Source organism: Camelus dromedarius, chromosome 5 (genome assembly GCF_036321535.1).
Source record: "Camelus dromedarius isolate mCamDro1 chromosome 5, mCamDro1.pat, whole genome shotgun sequence".
NCBI lineage: Eukaryota > Metazoa > Chordata > Mammalia > Artiodactyla > Camelidae > Camelus > Camelus dromedarius.
Window position 1 is genome coordinate 62,178,623 of NC_087440.1, and position 17,011 is coordinate 62,195,633.

A 17,011-nucleotide genomic window follows, 5' to 3' on the forward strand; every position below is an offset into this window, starting at 1 on the left:
TAGGAATGTTCAAAAAATGCAAAAGTAGAGAAAACAGAGTAATGAACTACTGGGTACCTCTCATTCCGACTTCAACAATTACCAACATTTGTCACCTATCTGCTCCTCTCCTTTCTTTGCACTAGAGCTGGGATTGGCCAACTCCAACCCCCAGGGGCCAAATCGACTTGCCTCCTGTTTTTGTAAATAAAGTTTTATTGGAACACAGCCATGTCCATTCGTTTGTGTATCGTCTGTACCTGCTTTTGCATCTTACCAGCAAGGATGGGCAGTCATGACAGAAATCGTGTGACCCACAATGCCTAAAATATTTTCTATCTGGCCTCTCACAGAAAACTTTTGCCAACCCTACAGTAAAGTATTTTAAAGTGAATACTAGACTGGATATCATTTCCTCTCTAAATGCTTCAGTATGAATCTCTAACAGGTAAGAGATTTATTAAAGCCATATACATAATAGAATTATCATATCTAACAAAATTAATAATGCCTTAATTTCCTCTAATACCCAATCTGTGTTGAAAATTCGTGTTATCTTAAAAAAATGTCTTCTTACTATTGACTTTTTCATATCATGATCTAAATAAGATTCACACATTGCATTTGGTTGATACGTCTTTTAAGTATCTCTTAATCCATTGTCAGTTTTTCCTTACACCCCTCTCCTGCCTTCTTCTATACACGTTTATTTGTTGAAGAAATTAGACTGTTTGTCCTATAAAATCCCCACGTTCTGTATATGGCTGGTTACAACCTCACCGCATCATGTGATATGACCACAGTGCATTTCTCTGTCAGCTTTGGGCTGTCCTCCAGTTTCCAGACCTGCCTGGGCATCGCAGTCTGACCTCCAGCAGTGGACCTACTGCTCTGAGGGTTAGCTAGCACATGCCTCCTTACTTTAGTGAAGCTGCTTTTTTAGTCCATTTGGGATCTTATAATGAAATACTGCAGACTAGGTGGATTATAATCAGCAGAAAGTTATTTCTCATGGTTCTGGAGGCAGGAAGTCCAAGATCAGGGGGCCTACATGGTCGTATTTGGGTGAGAGCCCTCCTCCTGGTTCATATCTGATGCCTTCTTGCTGTGTTCTCCCGTGGAGGCAGCAGGCGAGGGGTCTCTGTGGGATCTCTTGTATAAGGCACTAATTGCATTCGTGAAGGCTCCATATTCATGACTAGAGCAAAGGCCCACCTCCTAATACTAAACTCTTTGGGGGTTAGGATCCCAACATATGAATCTTGAGGAGACACATTCAGACCACAGCAGCTGCCCATCACAGCTCTCTGGTTACAGCTGGAGAGGTGGGCATGAGACCCATGCCAGCCAGTTAGAGGCCTTCCCTGGGAAGTTCTTCTCTTCCTTAGCATTGCCAAACTGGCCTGATCTCAGCCTAGAGCTGCCTGTAGCCATGCTGCCCAGCCCACTAGTGAAGTCTGGATCGCTAAAGTGTAGGGAGAATCCTTTAGTACTCTGATGGGGGATGTGGATAATGGGGGAGGCTATGTATCTGTGGGGGCAAGAGGTATATGGGAAATCTCTGTACCTTCTTTTTAGTTGGGCTGTGAGCCTAAAATGGCCCTAAAATTTTTTTTTAATTATCAGCAGAAAAAAAAATCAGTGAACACAAATAAAGCCAAGCAGCTGTGTTCATGTTAACATCAAAATGGAACCCCAGGCGCAGTAGTCTTTGGATCTGTGTCCCCAGCTGGTGGTGGCCAAGAGCTGGGCGAGTATTTGGCTGATGCAGTTCTGACAGCTCTGGTCATGATGAAGTTCTGGTTTGTTGAATTCGTGTTCAGTCGCATCCGGTTATTAATGTTTGAGCAAAATTTAAAAAATCACCACGGAAACCAGGAAGCAACGCTCCTATTTGGGGAACCAACTAATGGAAAGTATTATAAAATAAGAAACACAGCTGACGCTTCAGCAGTGGGATTTGTGGCATCTCTCCCACATTAGACAGTTAATGTCCACCCTGTTTGGTACCACGTAGCAGTACTTTTAGCCTTTGGAATTTGAAACTGCATAACTGTTGGAGAAGTTTAAAAAGGAGAAAAATAATGATTTCCCAAATAATTAAAGAGTTTGCAGAGCTGGAGCCATGGGAAGCAGAGTGATGGAAGTGAAAGGCGGGGCAGCACCAGAGAGAGTCTATGCTGGCGTCAGGACCTGTGGGTTTGAATTTCAGTTCTGCTATTCACTCAGTGTCTTTTCACAGGACACTTCACTTCTCTGAGTCTTACTTTCCTCATCTGGAAGTTGAGAGGGTTGCCCTAGATTAATCATTGGTTGCCCAGCCGGGAGTCTGAAGCCAAGAGAAATGTGGTGCAGTGAAGGTTACAGTACCAGCTTCCACATGGTTTGTACACATGGTGCAGCCCACATGCAGTGCTCCGTTGGGAGAGGCAGCTTGTACACTCATGGACATGGAATCATCTGCAAAGGAGGCAGCCTTTTGAATGTGCTCACAGTGCACCACTCTGGGTATGTATCCTGAGGCGCTGAAAGCAGAGGCTGGAGCTAACGATATTCACACACCCATGTTCATAGCAGCATTATTAACAACGGCCAAGAGGAGGAAGCCGCCCAAACATCTATCAACAGATGGACAGAGAAACAAAATGTTTGATTCAGCCATAAAAAGTAAGGGATTTTTGATATACACTAAAACTTGGATGGGCCTGGAAAACATTATGCCAGAAAAAAATAAGCCAGATACAGAGAGGCAAATATTGTAGGATTCCATTTATATGACGTTTCAAGAACAGGCCAATTCATGAAGACAGAAAATAGAACAGAGGTCACCAGGAGCTGGGGGGAAGGCAGAAGGAAGAATCACTGTTAATAGGTATAGAGTTTTTGTTGGAGGTAATGAAAAAATTTTAAGTATGGGCAGTCCTGGTATCTGAGTGATTCCCTGGGCTCAGCAAAGGGACCAAGTTTCTGGAGCCCTAAAGACAAGGGGAAACACCCCAAAATATGAACTCCTTTCCCCTCTACCTTCATTGGCCATGCAGCTGCCGAGAACAAAGGCTGAATCTCCTGATACCTGGCAGACAAATGCAGTATTGCCTCAGAAACTGGTTGCTTCTCTGAGGTGCCCACGGGTGTATTTAGAGAGAAGCTTCAGGAACAAGCCGAGGAGCAGCTGTTCTTCTGTGAGACTGGGGAGATTCTTCGAAAGAATCTGGATGCCATCAAGGAGGCAATGCTTCAGGCAGAGGAAATGGCTGCTGAGATGACCAGGAAGCTGGAGAAATAGGAGAAATGCTTGAAGAAGGAAGACAGACAGCTTCTGCCATGGCCCTCACATCTTCAGAAGACCGCAGTGGTGTTCTGGGGGAGTGCGAGGGGACAGGTGAGAGACCCATAAAAAAGAAAAACCAAGAGCCCCAGGAGGCTCCTCAGGAGAATGGGATGGAATATGCATCCGTCTCTTTCTCCAAAACCAAGAAAAAGAAATCCTCTTCCAGGGAGGAACTGGTTAGTAGTGATCTTGAACAGACAGTTGGCAGTGAAATCTTCCCAAGAGGAAGAAATCCTTCCCCAAAGAGGAACAGTTAGTGACTGACCCTGAAGAGTCAGGAAACAAGGGTGTCCCCAAGAAAAAGAGGAAATTCTCTTCCAAGGAGGAGCCGCTTAGCAGTGGACCTGAAGAGGCTGCTGGCAGCAAGGACAGCAGCTCCAAGAAGAAGAAAAAGTTCCAAAACCTACCCCAGGAAGATGGGAATGGACAACTCCCTCGGAGGGAGTAACCCATGGAGAAATCTCCCAGCCCATCCCCTACACTCCAGGAAAAGCAGATTCACAAGAGTCAGGGAGAGAAAAAGAATTTTAGATAAAGAGAGTGATGATGGTTACACAACATTGGGAATATATTTAATGCCATTTAATTGTTTACTTACAAATGTTTAAAAAGATAAATGTGTTATGGCTATTTCACCATGACAAAAAGAAATGGTTTTTAGTGAGTTGCTTTGTATGCTTCTGTTAAAAACTTTTTTTTTTTTTTGGCATGTAAATCAGCCCTCTGTAAAGTCAAGAGGAAGGTGAGAAAATGGAAAGGGAGGTAGGTGCTTAGGGATGAAGTCCAACTGGAAATCATGACGACTGAAATGTTTGACGGTGTGTGTGCTGGCGCTTGTGTGGCTTTGGGGAGATGTGAGGAGGACACGGATTTAAGAAAGAGCAGAGAAGTTCAGAAAGGCAAGAGGGAGCCAACGGCCGAACGCAGGGGGCAACTTTTCCCCCAGCGGGATCGCTGTCTCCAGACTCCCGAAGTCACACAGACGCCCAGTTTGCTCAGCGGCTGTGGCTGGGTAAAACTTGTCATTATCCTCCTCCCCGGGAAGTTTAGTGACTGTCCTTCCAGAGCTTTTCTGCTCTTACCAGCTATGTCGGGTTTTCAGATGGGCACATTTCTTCCATCCATAAGAGTCTGAACAGAGGGTGGTGACCCCCCTTTTCTGCTTAGTGCTACCATTGCTCCCATGGCCTCTGAGACTTAGTTCCCATCTGTAGTACGCAGGTCACACTCACCATTACCTTGGAGAGCAGTAATTCCTCGACTATGCACCGTGCTCCACAGTTTAGAGAACACTCTGGAAGGCTGCCCCCCTAGAAAGTCAGGTCCATGGAGGCAGGCATTCCTTTCTGTTTTGCTCTCAGCAGCATTCCTCACCCAGGGAGCAGGGGTGCCACACAGCAGACGCACTGTCAATATTGCGGGGTATGTGGTGGGGTGTGGTCTCCGGGCAATGCTGGGAGGTATTTTTCTCCTCATCTTACAGATGAGAAAACTGAGAATCAGCAAGACTGAGTAACTGACCCAGCAATCTGGGATTAACACAGGTGGTCTGACTCCAAGTGCAGTGAATAAGAAGCACAGCCAACTAAACACTACAGTTTTTAAACTCCCATGAAGGTGTATGAAGCGAATATTTTGAGCCCTTTGGATGCTGCTGCTTTTTCCTGTTATTCTCCTCCCACCCATTTTTTCTTCCTTCCGGTTTTCCTTCCCTTTCCCATATCAGCTTCACTCTTCTTCTTACCAGTATCCAGCTCTTTGCTCTTCCAGCTGTGTGAGGATACCCCTGTGGGGCCCTACACTCCCCTCCAAATTGCTTGTTGGAGAATTCCTTCCAACCACTCAGGTTCTCCCCTCCGGAGTCCCAGCCCACACAGCCTGTTCTGTCCTAACAGCTTCCCAGCGATTCTGTTGTTCCCCTTTATAGAACAGGGCTGGCTTCTGCCTGGCTGGCCCGCTGGTCAAAGCGTATTAAAGCGTTTGTTACATGGGGCAGAATTCCAGGCTCTTGCAGTCTTTCTTCTCCGTATAGGACTCCAAGTCCTTGCTTAAAACTCCCTCTGTGTTTACCAGCAATGACACACACTTATGTCATGAGCTTCCTAATATGATGCCCTGAAAAGAGCACAGCACCATCTTTGCAGTATTCCTGCCCCAAATACATAAATGATGAGGAAGCATCAGACAAACCCCATTTGAGGAGCATGCCATAATGTGACTGGCCTGTGCTCTTCCAAAACATCAAGGTCGTGAAAGATAAGGAAAGCCTGAGGAACTGTCCTAGATTGAAAGAGACCAAAGGGATATGGCAAGTGAATGCAGCTGTGATCCTGGTTTGGGTGCTGGACCTATAAGCAAGATAATTGGCACAGTCAGTGAAATCTGAATGGGGTCTGTGGATTAGACGGTGTTATTGAATCAGTGTCAATTTCCTAATTGTCATGGTTGTACTGTGGTTATGCTGGAGCATGTCCTTGAACTTGGGAAACACACACTCAAGTAGTAAGTAAGGAAGCGTCGCCCTGCCTTTGAAAGCAGGATAACAGCAAAGTGGGTGAGAGGATGGGCTTTGAAATACCACCTACCTGACTTCTATCGCAGGCCAAGCCTCAGTCTCTTCATCTGTTCAGTGGAGCTAATACTGTACCTGCTTCAGAGGGTATTTTAAGAATTCAATGAGATGATGTTGGTAAAGAGGTTACCCTGGTGCCTGGCGTGTGGCACGCCCTTCATAACCTCTGGCCATCTTTACTGCCTGCACATGTTGCAAGGGGGTGAAGAACTTTAACTGTACAGAACACTTTTTTCCCAGCTTTGTGGCTGGGACCCTCCCAGGTTCCCACCTGGCCGATCTGCTTTGAGAACACGTCAGCGTCATCGTGGGCACAGTTGCCCTGGCTACTAGCTACTAGTCAGAATTATTTTCTTTGGCCTGAATTCAGATTCCCAAGTCAGAGTGTTGTAGTCTGAAGGAAAGCTTTGGCCCGGAGCCTTTGCTTCACAATCTGGGCTTCCCTTCCCTGGTGTCAGCATCCTGGGGCCAGCTTCTATCTCTTCCTGAACAGCCTGGGGCTTGGTTGAATTTCCTCTCAGCCTCCAGAGGGTATGACTCTGGATCTGGAGGTGGCCCATCTAAATGTCCTCATTTCAGAAGTTCTGGAAAGCAGCCAGGTACTCCCGGACAGTGGCTTCTTCCCAAAAGTTGGCCATCAGTCTTCCTCAAAGGTGGGCAGGCCAGACCCCTGGGGGCCTGGCGTGTAGCTCCTGGGAAGGGAAGTGGCATCTCTCTGAGCCGGACATTGGAGGGTGTGGTTTAGGCCCTACTTGGCGTCATCACTTAAAGCACCTGTGCAGGAAGTCACAGAGGGAGGGCGAGCTCAGCTCTTCACAAATTTGATAGCAAAGCCTTCCTTAATTTTACTCTTCACCCTCTTTAGAAACGCTATCTATCTTGGTCTTTCAAGTATTGAATCATTTAGACTGAAATGTTCAACTAAGTTGTGAAGCAAAATTATTTCGTTATTTGTTATCTGAAGATTTCTGTTGGTTGGGAATCCAGACGAACACAGTGAGATGGCTCACCTCTGCCCCGTGATGTCCAAGGCTTCAGATGGCAGGTGTTGAGGAAGGCTGGGGGTCGGAGTCATTCAAAGGTGCTTCACTCACATGTCTGGTGATTGACGCTGGCTGCCAGCCCGGAGCTTTGCGGGGGCCGTCTGCGGGAACATCCACATGTGGCTTCTACATGTGGCCTGGGCTTCCTCACAACACGATGGCTTCTTCCAGAAGGCAAGTGTCCAGAGACAAAGAGAGCAGGGTGAAGGCTGTATTGCCTTTTATGACCTGGTGTATTAGTCAGAGTACTTGAGAGAAAAAAAAAAAACCAAGAGGAGATACATGACTGTTGACTCTTGAACAACATGGGTTTGAACTGTACAGTTCCACTTATACAGGGATTTTTTTCAATAGTAAATACTACACTACTATGCCATACTTGATTGGTTGAATCCTTGGATGCAGAACCATGGATACGGAGGAACCTTGGATATGGAGGGCAGATTATAAACTATATGCATATTTTCAACTATGCAGAGGATCAGCATCCTTAATCCCTGTGCTGTTCAAGGGTCAGCTATATATATATATAATATATAATATATAATATATATAAAGAGATTAAATTTTAGGAATTGGTTCATGCAATTATGGAAGCTGCAAGTCCAAAATCTGCAAAGTAGGCCAGTAGACTGGAGACCCAGAGAAGAGCCAAGGCTGCAGTTCAAGTCCAAAAGCCATCTGCTGTAGAATTCCCCCTTGCTTGTGGAAAGTCAGTCTTTTGTTCTATTTGAGTCTTCAACTGATTGGATGAGGCTCACCCACATCATGAAGGGCAGTCTGCTTTACTCATAGTCTACAGACTTAAATGTTAGTCTCATCCCCCCAGACCCTCACAGAAACATCCAGATAATGTTTTACCAAAGATCTGGGTGTTGAGGGGTGAGTATAGTTCAGTGGTAGAGCATGTGCTTAGCGTGCATGATGTCCTGGATTCAATCCCTAGTACCTCCACTAAACAAAAACAAAACAAAACAAAACAAAACAAAACAACAACAACAACAACAAAACCCCAAATATCTGGGCACTGTGGCCCAGCCAAGTTGACACATAAAATTGTATTTTGTGTGTAATTGCACCTGGTTTCAGAATTCACACAGCCTTACTTCTACCACATTCTGTTGGTCAAGGCAGTTGCAAAGGTCTAGCCAAATACAAGAGAAGGGAACACAGAACACCACCCACCCCTGACCCCTGGTGCCAACTCAGTGGAGGAATATCAGTGTCTTGCTGTAAGAAGCATATGCATGTGGCGTGAGGATATATATTGGTGTGGCATCTTTGGAAAATACCATATCACAGATGCAATCTGTAATATAAGGGAAAAGGCAACCAATTTATAATAAAATATTATGTCTTTCAAAATACAAGTTCTCGGGTGTGGCTGTGCTCAAAGTTGTAGTAGAGAAGTCAAGTGTCCTGCAGCTGTACACAGCATCACTTTGCATGTGGGCACCGCAGTTGCAGACTGCTCCAGGTATATCACTTGGGAAACCCAAAAAACACAAATGGAGCTGCTGTGGGCAGTGTGATTATTCCAAAACGGTGAATGCTGTAAAATCCTACACAAGACAAAGAGCAATTTTTCCTCTGTTTACAGGGTAGTTGCATTCCTGGGGGTGGCGGAGGAGTGGGGAATCGGGGCATATAAAAATATGCAAAAATGACTTTACCCATAAACATGGGTAAAGTGGAGTTAGGTTTCAAGGCTCAAAGCACTATAAATAGTTTTACCTATAAGAATGTCTCGGGAAACACTCAAACATCGTGTTGGGTACAGGACAGTTCCTGCAGAAGTACCCAGCCCTTTGCAGGAGGGCTTCTGGCATCCCTGATCTCCCCCTACTAAAGGCCAAGAGTGCCCTCTCCAGCACTGAGACCACCAAAACCAGCCCCCACACCTTTATAAAACTCCTCCTGGAGGGCAGCAGCCACCCTATTGAGAACCAGTGCTGTCAAGGAAAGGAACAGAGAAATTCCAAAGATTCCCTTGGAGAAGGTCTGGGGAGTGTAGAAATGAACCAACCAGTGCCAAAACGGAGAATGGAAGACAAAAAGCCCAATGCCACAGCTGATAGGCGAGACCACCCTGTGTTTGTGTGTGGCGGAGGGGAGGGTATGTTCTGACCCATCCCAGAGACCCCCACCTGCTTCTCCAGGGATCCAGCACCAGCCAAGACTGGCCACAAAAGAGGCCTTTCCTGCATGTCCACTGTCGTCTGCATCATGGGACCCTAAGCTTGTAGGACGTTTCCCACACTGGGAGTGAAGCAAGGGAAAAAGGAATGGAATGGCCAACAGTGTTTTCTTTTTGATCATTGCACCCTAATAGTTGGGCCTCTCCTTGGTTACCGATGAAAGAAAAATCTTAGGCCTTATTGGGACTAATTGACAAAAATTAGAAACTTAAAGGTGTCCTCATTTTTTAAAAAAATCAAAGCATCATTCAGGAACCTCTATGTCATACCTAATATATCTTTTAATTTCCTACCCCTGGGCCTTTGCATCTGTCATCCGTCCTGTTAGAATGTCATCTTCTCTGGAAGCCTGTGTAAAGCCTGTTCACCCTCAGTCCCACCTCCTTCATGAGGTCTGGTGTGCCCAGCCCAGCCCAGGAGAACACTCTTCCTCCTCCACACACCTCTGTCTCTCGTAGGCCCATCAGACTCACGGGACTCATTGGACTCTCAACATGCTGCGTGTATCTTTCATTAGGCTCTTCTCTCTCACTGGATATTTTTTTAAGGGCAGCAACTCATGCTGATGCCTATGTTTCTGTGCATCTTCCCCCAGCACCTAGTCCAGTGTCTTGATCAAAGGACAAATATTTCAGATGAACTCAACAGGAATGAAACTATCAATTCTGCCACTTGAAATATCGTGACTTCAACCTCTTGAGGTCAAACTAAACTAAACATTCGCATCACTGGGAATTAATTGCTGAATTTTCAGAACTCCGTTCTTCCTGTCGGGGGCTGAACTTTGCTACTTTAAATGATAGGGCATTGATTTTGTTTGAGTGAATGTTGGGAACAGCTGCAGGGGAGGGAAAGCTGCAGAGGTCTGAGCCAGGAAGTCAGGGGCAGGTGAAGAAGGGAGTAAATTCTCCTTGGCCTTAAAGAGGCACAGCCCTGATTCCCTCTCGAGGAGGAGGGCAGTGTGAGAGTTTCTTCAGCTACCTGAAGGGAGTCGTCAAGAATTATCCTCCTCAAATGTTATGACCTGTTCCCTTGTCACATTTTCATGTCTAAATATTCCCATCAATCATTTCAGAGACTCCCAGAGCCCCTGTGTGGAGTTTCTCTGCCCCTCAAGAGGAGAGAACTTTCAGAAACCCACTGAATTACAAGAACTTCTTCATTTTTGTTTTTAGCTGATTGGGAGGTTTTGTTGTTGTTTTTGTTGCTTTAAATTTAATCACAGGCCCTGGATCTGCTTTCACAAGAGTGTCTGTGTCCTTGTCTTTATGACCTTGTTCAATCCTCAAGTTAGGACTCCCCGTATCTCACAGTTTCATAGTGGCCTGAACACCCCCTACCTGGCATTTGTACAAGTGTGCTTAAAACTCTACTTTTTAATGATCTGTTTAACGCTTCCTTCTCCTGCTGAGCCGCATACCCCATGAGGGCAAGTGGCCAGGCCTGCTGGGTCCACCACTGTGCTGTTGGTTCTTGGCACAGAGTGTAGCAGGGCTCGGTTACTGTGCACCGAGTGGGAAAATAGTTCGGCAGTTCCTCAAAAAGTTAAATGTAGACTCACCATATGATGCTGCAATTCCACTCCTAGGTATCTACCCAAGGGAATTGAAAACATATGTCTACACAGAAATTTGTCCACAAATGTCCATAGCAGCAATAGTCATAATAGCCCAAAAGTGGAAACACCCAAATGTCTGTCAGCTCATGCAAGGATGAATAAAATTGATCCAGCTATACAGTGGAATAGTATTCAACATAGAAAGCAATGAGGTCCTGTTGCATGCTACAAATGGGGGAACTGTGGAAACATTAAGCTAAATGAAATAAGCCAGACACAGAAGGCCACATATTGTTTGAATTCACTTAAATTACATGTCCAGAATAGGCAAATCCATAAAGACAGAAGGTAGATGAGTGGTTGCTAATGGGTAGGGGAAGAAGGTGATGGGAAATGACTTTGCATGAGGTTTCTTTTGGTCATGAAGGAAATCCTTTGGAATTAGAGAGTGGTGATGGTTGCACAACACAGGACTATATTTAAAAACATTGAATTGTAAACTTTAAAGTGCTGATTTTATGTTATGTGACTCACATCTCAATTTTTAAAAATATAATCTTAAAATGTACATATCTGTTGAGCAAACGATTCATACCCCAAAACAGACTCAGGGGGCTCTGGATCAGCTCTAAGCCTGCTGGGTTTTCCTGCTAGCCACGGGTCACAAGGAAACCTGGTCCCTAAAGGGTGAGATGTTGGCACTCTGTGTGAGAAAATGGTGTGGCAGCGATTTATCTGCGTTTGTGTGTTGGCTGCCAGCTCTCTGGCTGGATATGGTCCATTACTGACATTTTTACTAACTTGAGGAGAGGAAGTTGGAGAGGGAGGCCTTGTCCACTTTTTTCTTGAAACTGATTTCTGGTGTGTGCCAGGTGAACAAAAACATCCTAGATATCGAGGCCAAGTACATCAGCTTAATCAAAGCGGGATGGGGCAGGTGGCAGATACTCAAGTTAGAACTTGGATGTATTTCACTGCAGGCTTTGGAAGCTTACATAAGACGCAAAAGAAAACCAGTTGGGGCCCTGTGGAGTCATGGTTTAGAGCTGTCATGAATCCAGAGAAATGTGCTCTGTCTGTAGTACAAACTCTGGTGGAATGGATGTAGGGTGGGGGACAGACATTCCAAGTGAGAATATTCAGGGGCCCTTCAGTCTGAACAAAGGGAATTTTCAGGGTTTGTTCTTGCAGATGAATTGACTCTGAATGAAAAGGGAGGGCTGATCCTTTACAAGGCTATCTCAAAGAGATCCTGAGAAAATTCAAAGTGATAAAGGGAGAAACTGTTTTTGCAAGAGAGACACAAGGCTACACTAATTATTTGCTCTTGTCACCAGGCCTCTGGGAGGTCAAAACTGACCTGCACTTGTGTGCATTTTGAAAGGTTCCTAGTATATTAAAATGGGAAGAAATGCTCCCTCCCCCAGAAAGTTTACTGAGAACTGTGGTCTATTTTAAATATTTACGTTTGACAGATTAATACTTTTATCACAGAAAAATAAAGGTAATTACGCTTTTGCAAGATGATGCCAGGGCATATTTTAAATATAAGTATATTACATGAAGTGTCTACAGGCAGTGATGGAACTCACATTTAGAGTTCTACCCTGAAGGTCACTTTCTTTCAATCCATCATCTAGAGATAACAACCAGAGCCAGAGGATGGGGCCCCTTGTGAACTGTGAGACCTGAGCCCAGGGCCCTCTACCTCACGCTGACCCCGAAGCAGGCCCCGCAGGCCCTGGGAGCCATAGCAGTTCTTGGGTTGGAGGGAGATGATGCAGACTCAAAAGCTGTGTTTGCAGGGGAGGGTGCAGCTCAATGGTAGAGCTCATGCTTTGCATGTGTGAGGTCCTGGGTTCAATCCCCAATACCTCTGTTAAAAAATGAATAAATAAAATAAATAAACCTAATTACCCCCCCCCCCCCCAAACAGCAACAACAGCGAAAGCTGTGTTTGTTTGTAAGCCAGTTCTTGTTCTTATTAAGACCTTTCTCTTCAGCCAAAAAGCAACTTGCTCTTGAGACCTAGTCCCCCTTCTGGCCAGTTCCACGTGCTTATTTGCTGCTGCCCTGCAGTGCCTGGGCGTTTCAGTGGGATATGATCTTAGTCAACAGCAGTAGCTTCTTACATGGGTAAAGGCAGTTGTTATTCGTTTTCCAACTGCAAACAACCAGAGTGCCGAGCAGGGCCACCCTTCAGCCCTCCTAGGTCTCACTTGGTGGACTGGCTCCTGTGAAGGGCGTCTGTGAGGCCCCATGCATCTCTTTTCCTGCAGCCTTGAACCCAGATGGCCACACCCTCCAGTGACTTGGAATGGCACTGTGAGCCCCAGGACCCATTAGGGACTCATCTTGAGAAATGTGGGCAAGGGAGGTTGGTTTGGCTTCGTTAGAGCACCTCTGAACAAGAGTGAGGGGACACACAGGTGTTTTGGGTCACTGTAGAGGGCAAGCTCCCTGAAGAAGGCTCTTGGATGCTAATCTCTGTGTGGGGTACCAGTTGTGAACTACCTGGCCATTCCCCAATTGTGGCAGTCAGGGAACATTCCAGGACACCTGTCATGTACTGAGTATTAATCAAACATTTGTCATGGCATCATCTTCTTTCATCTTTTCCACAACCCAATGATATAGGTACTATTCTCATGCCCATTTCACAGATGAGGAAACCAAGGGTAGAATGACCAAGCAACTTGCCCCAAATCACACAGCTAAGGAGTAGCAGAGCTAGGATCTGAAGACTGGTCCATCTGACTCCAGAGTTCAGGATCTCAGAAGCTTTATTTCTGGGTTTCTGGAGGACTGGCCTTTCCAAACCAACCTTACGTTCCCCAGGGCCTTTATGCTCCACAGGGCTGAGAAAAGAAGGATCCTGCAGCGTGGCTGTGATTGTAAACAACAGGGACATGCAAAGCTCAGAACCTCGGGAGGAAGGAGATCACAAACCACTCCCAGAAGAGTTGTGAGCAGGGAGGCAGGAGGAAATGTCTGCGCCCTTGTGGAGACAGCCTCCTTAGCAGGTCAGCCAAGGTTTCCCTGCAGCCTCTCAACAGGGGACTGGGGTCCAGCAGAGACAGAAAGAGACTCAGGAATCTTGAAGCAGGAAAGAAGCTTGGTGAATATTCACCCTGTCATGTTCCCAATGGGAACTAAGTAAAGCACACCCTGTCTGTGAGCACAACCTGGCTCTCCTGGCTTCCACATCTTTTAGAAGATGGGCCACTTTCTGAATTAGGAAGCCAAGGGTCTGAGAGGTGGTGTCATTGACCATGGACAGGAACCCAGCCTCAAGTTCCTTGGGATCTGCCACCTGTTAAAGTAACAGTGGACTATAGATGGGAGGCTGTCTTCAAACCCTCTTAGGATGGATCGATCAGATGTATTTTTGTGAGCATAAGAATTATCGGGGGGCATGTATTAAAAATGACTCCAGTCTGACTGAAGGTCCTGTTGTCGATATACTGTTATCACTCCTGATCCAAAAAGTCCCCAACCCATTATCACCAACTTTTCGTGAACTAAATGGTGTTTTTTTAGGTTTGTTTCCTGCGGGTCTGGACCTGTCCAGGTTTTGAGCACACTTTTTAACCACTGCCTCTAGGGGGCAGAAACAAGACACTTGTTCTTTGAGCCTTGAAATGTCCCAGAACTTTAAGGAGAAAGTAAATGTCCAGAAGTGTTTAGAAAGGAAGCAGATCTTACACATGCTTTTCTCACTAGATTGAAATACGATCCAAAATCCTCTAAGAGACAGAAAACTGGTAGGAACACAGACTCTGAATTCAAATAGATGCAAGTTCATGGATCTAATGCACAGTGGCTATAGTTCATAATACTGTATTGTACATTTGAAATTTGCCAAGAGTAGATTTTAAATGTTCTCAACACACACACACACACACACACACACACACAGAGTAACTATATGAGGTGATGGATGTCTTAATTAACCTTATTGTGGTAATTATTTCATGATATATATGAATATCAAACAACTCATTGTACACTTTAAATTTCTACAGTGTTATTCGTTAACTTTATCTCATTAGAGAACAAAAAAAGAAAGAAAAACAAAAACAAAAACAAACCCAAATTTACTTCCAGAGTCAGTCACCTACTTTCTTTGTGGCCACAGGAGGCAAATTCATCAAGTCTCAGTTTCCTGTTCTGTAAGATAGGAATACTACTAGCCTAACAGGATCGCTGTGAGCCTTATATCACAATTGCTAAAAAAAAAGGTTTGCTTTCACAATTACCTCAACTATTTCTGCTGCTCCTTAAGCAGCATGTGATTATTAAGTCTGAAGGGGAGGTGAACCCCACTTTCTTCAATAGTTGGCTAATGCTCTCTGAAGAGGTATTCAGCCCATTCTTTCCCAGACTGTCCTAGGATGACACTTCACATCCTGGAAACCAATAATGTGAACAACACAGAGGCCACATTGGACAGAAGGAAACGTGTTGGCTTCCTCAATAAAATCAAACCCACTTCCTCCAAGGTCAGCCCCGGCTGCAGGGAGACTGTCCACATGGGAAGGGTGGCTGGATCTCCTCTCTGTCTCCCAAGATTAACCTTCCCCTCGAGACGTCTCCCTAATCTCACTGGTGCCACCACGGGCAGGGAAATCTGCACCCCTTCCCCAGCCCCATGAGAATTTCACCTTCACTGCCCACATTAGTGGATCTGGGTTTGATTTTACTGAGGGTGTCAGTAAGTTTCTTTACCCTGAGACTTGGGGATTCTCTTCTTTTTAGCTTCACCCTTTTCAGCATCCTTGGTACCTAGTTGGAAAAAAAAAAATCATAGCAACTACCATTTTTTGAGCCCTTCTCATGTGCCAAGTGCATATAGATTCTCTCATTCCATCTCTGCTACAACCCAGTGGGTTAGTTCCTATGACAGATAGAGAAACGGAGGCACTAGGAGGTTAGGTAACTTCCTCAAAGCCTCTTGGGTCATCAGTGAGGAGTCAGGGACTAGAATCCACTATCTGACTGCAGAGCTGTCAGGGAAGGGGATTGAATAAACACAGACAGTGTCTCTCCACCCCTCCTTCCTTTGGAGCTCTGATAAAGCCTAAGGTCTTTAAGATACTAGCTTCATCAGAAAGTTTGACTGCAGCCTGGGCTCCCTCTGGCTGGCTCCTGAGTCAGGTAAATGTGTTAGTGACATCAGGGAAAAGCTGTCATGCAGGGAGAGAGCCAGCATCCCACAGCCACACTCTCTTCTGGCACTTCCTCTCTTTCTCTTTCTTTTTCTTTTTCTTTTTCTTTTTCTTTTTCTTTCTTTCTTTCTTTTTTTTTTTTTTTTTTTTTTTTTGGAGTGGGGAAGTAATTAGGTATTTATTTATTTATTTTAATGGAGGTACTGGGGATTGAACCCAGGACTTCAAACATACTAAGCAAGTGCTCTACCACTGAGCTCTACCCACCCCTGGCACTTATTCCCTTTCTTATATGCTTCTCCCCACCCCGACTCCACCCCCACCCCTGACAAATAAGTTCCCTCCTGCTTGAGGCCCAGGGAGACATTCAGTTTCCTGGGCATGTCCCTTTGCAAATGTGTAGCTCCTTTGAGGCACGGTCAGCTTGCAAATACCAGACACAGGCAGGAAGAGAAACACCTCTGAGGTCCTCCCTTGGCCGATGAACCCAGGCGCGGCCCTAAACACAAATGCCGTTCCCTCTTGTCTTACCTTTTCACCTCCTTACTTCTTCACCATTGTGAAGGCAAGACTCACCAGGGCATGTAAAGACACCGTCTCTGCCCTGGAGACTCAGAATCTGTCGCAATCGCTATGAGATAAGAAGGAAATTGCAGTGTTGAGGTTTCTTTCTTCTTCCTCACAGAGAGAGAAAACCCCAACTGTTGACAAACTCCAAATCAATCAAACAAATGATGCTGGGAGGTTGCTGGGCAGCAGGGCTGCATCTGTGGCAAATGAGATCATGAGATGGCCTGGGCACAGAAACCAAGGTGGCAAAGGAAAGAGGGTGAAGAGGAGAGGAGAAAGCTTGAGAGGGGGATGCTTGAAGCTTAAACGGCGTGAGGCCAGTGTGCGTAGATTCCCCAGGTGCCCAGGCTGCTGGGGCAGGCAGGGCCGGAAGGTGCAGAGGAGAGAAGGGTGGTGAGTGGGGAAGGGTCTGAAGAGAGGGCTTCTGTGTCCCAGCAGGCAAAAAGGAGCACCTTGGAAAGAAAAGCAAATGTTCCAGAGAATCATCAGGATTAGGACATTAAACATTCCAGGCCTGCTGACAGAACTGTGCTGTGTATAAAATATTCCTCATAAACCTGACTTTAAACTAAGCTGGGGAAGGTGTCAAAAA

The 17,011-nt window shown here is 45.6% G+C and overlaps 1 long non-coding RNA gene and 1 pseudogene across 1 annotated transcript; one reads left to right on the forward strand and one right to left on the reverse strand.

Annotated features, from left to right (window-relative positions):
* The first annotated feature begins 3,049 nt into the window (after nucleotides 1-3,049).
* LOC116153382 (nucleolar protein 56-like) lies at nucleotides 3,050-3,758 on the forward strand (annotated as a pseudogene).
* Nucleotides 3,759-3,953: 195 nt separating this feature from the next.
* On the reverse strand, nucleotides 3,954-16,503 carry LOC135321314 (uncharacterized). Its single transcript, XR_010380998.1, has 3 exons — nucleotides 16,381-16,503; nucleotides 15,410-15,466; nucleotides 3,954-7,173 (listed from the first exon to the last, which is right to left on the reverse strand). It is a non-coding gene; the product is annotated as an uncharacterized LOC135321314 (long non-coding RNA).
* Nucleotides 16,504-17,011: the final 508 nt, after the last annotated feature.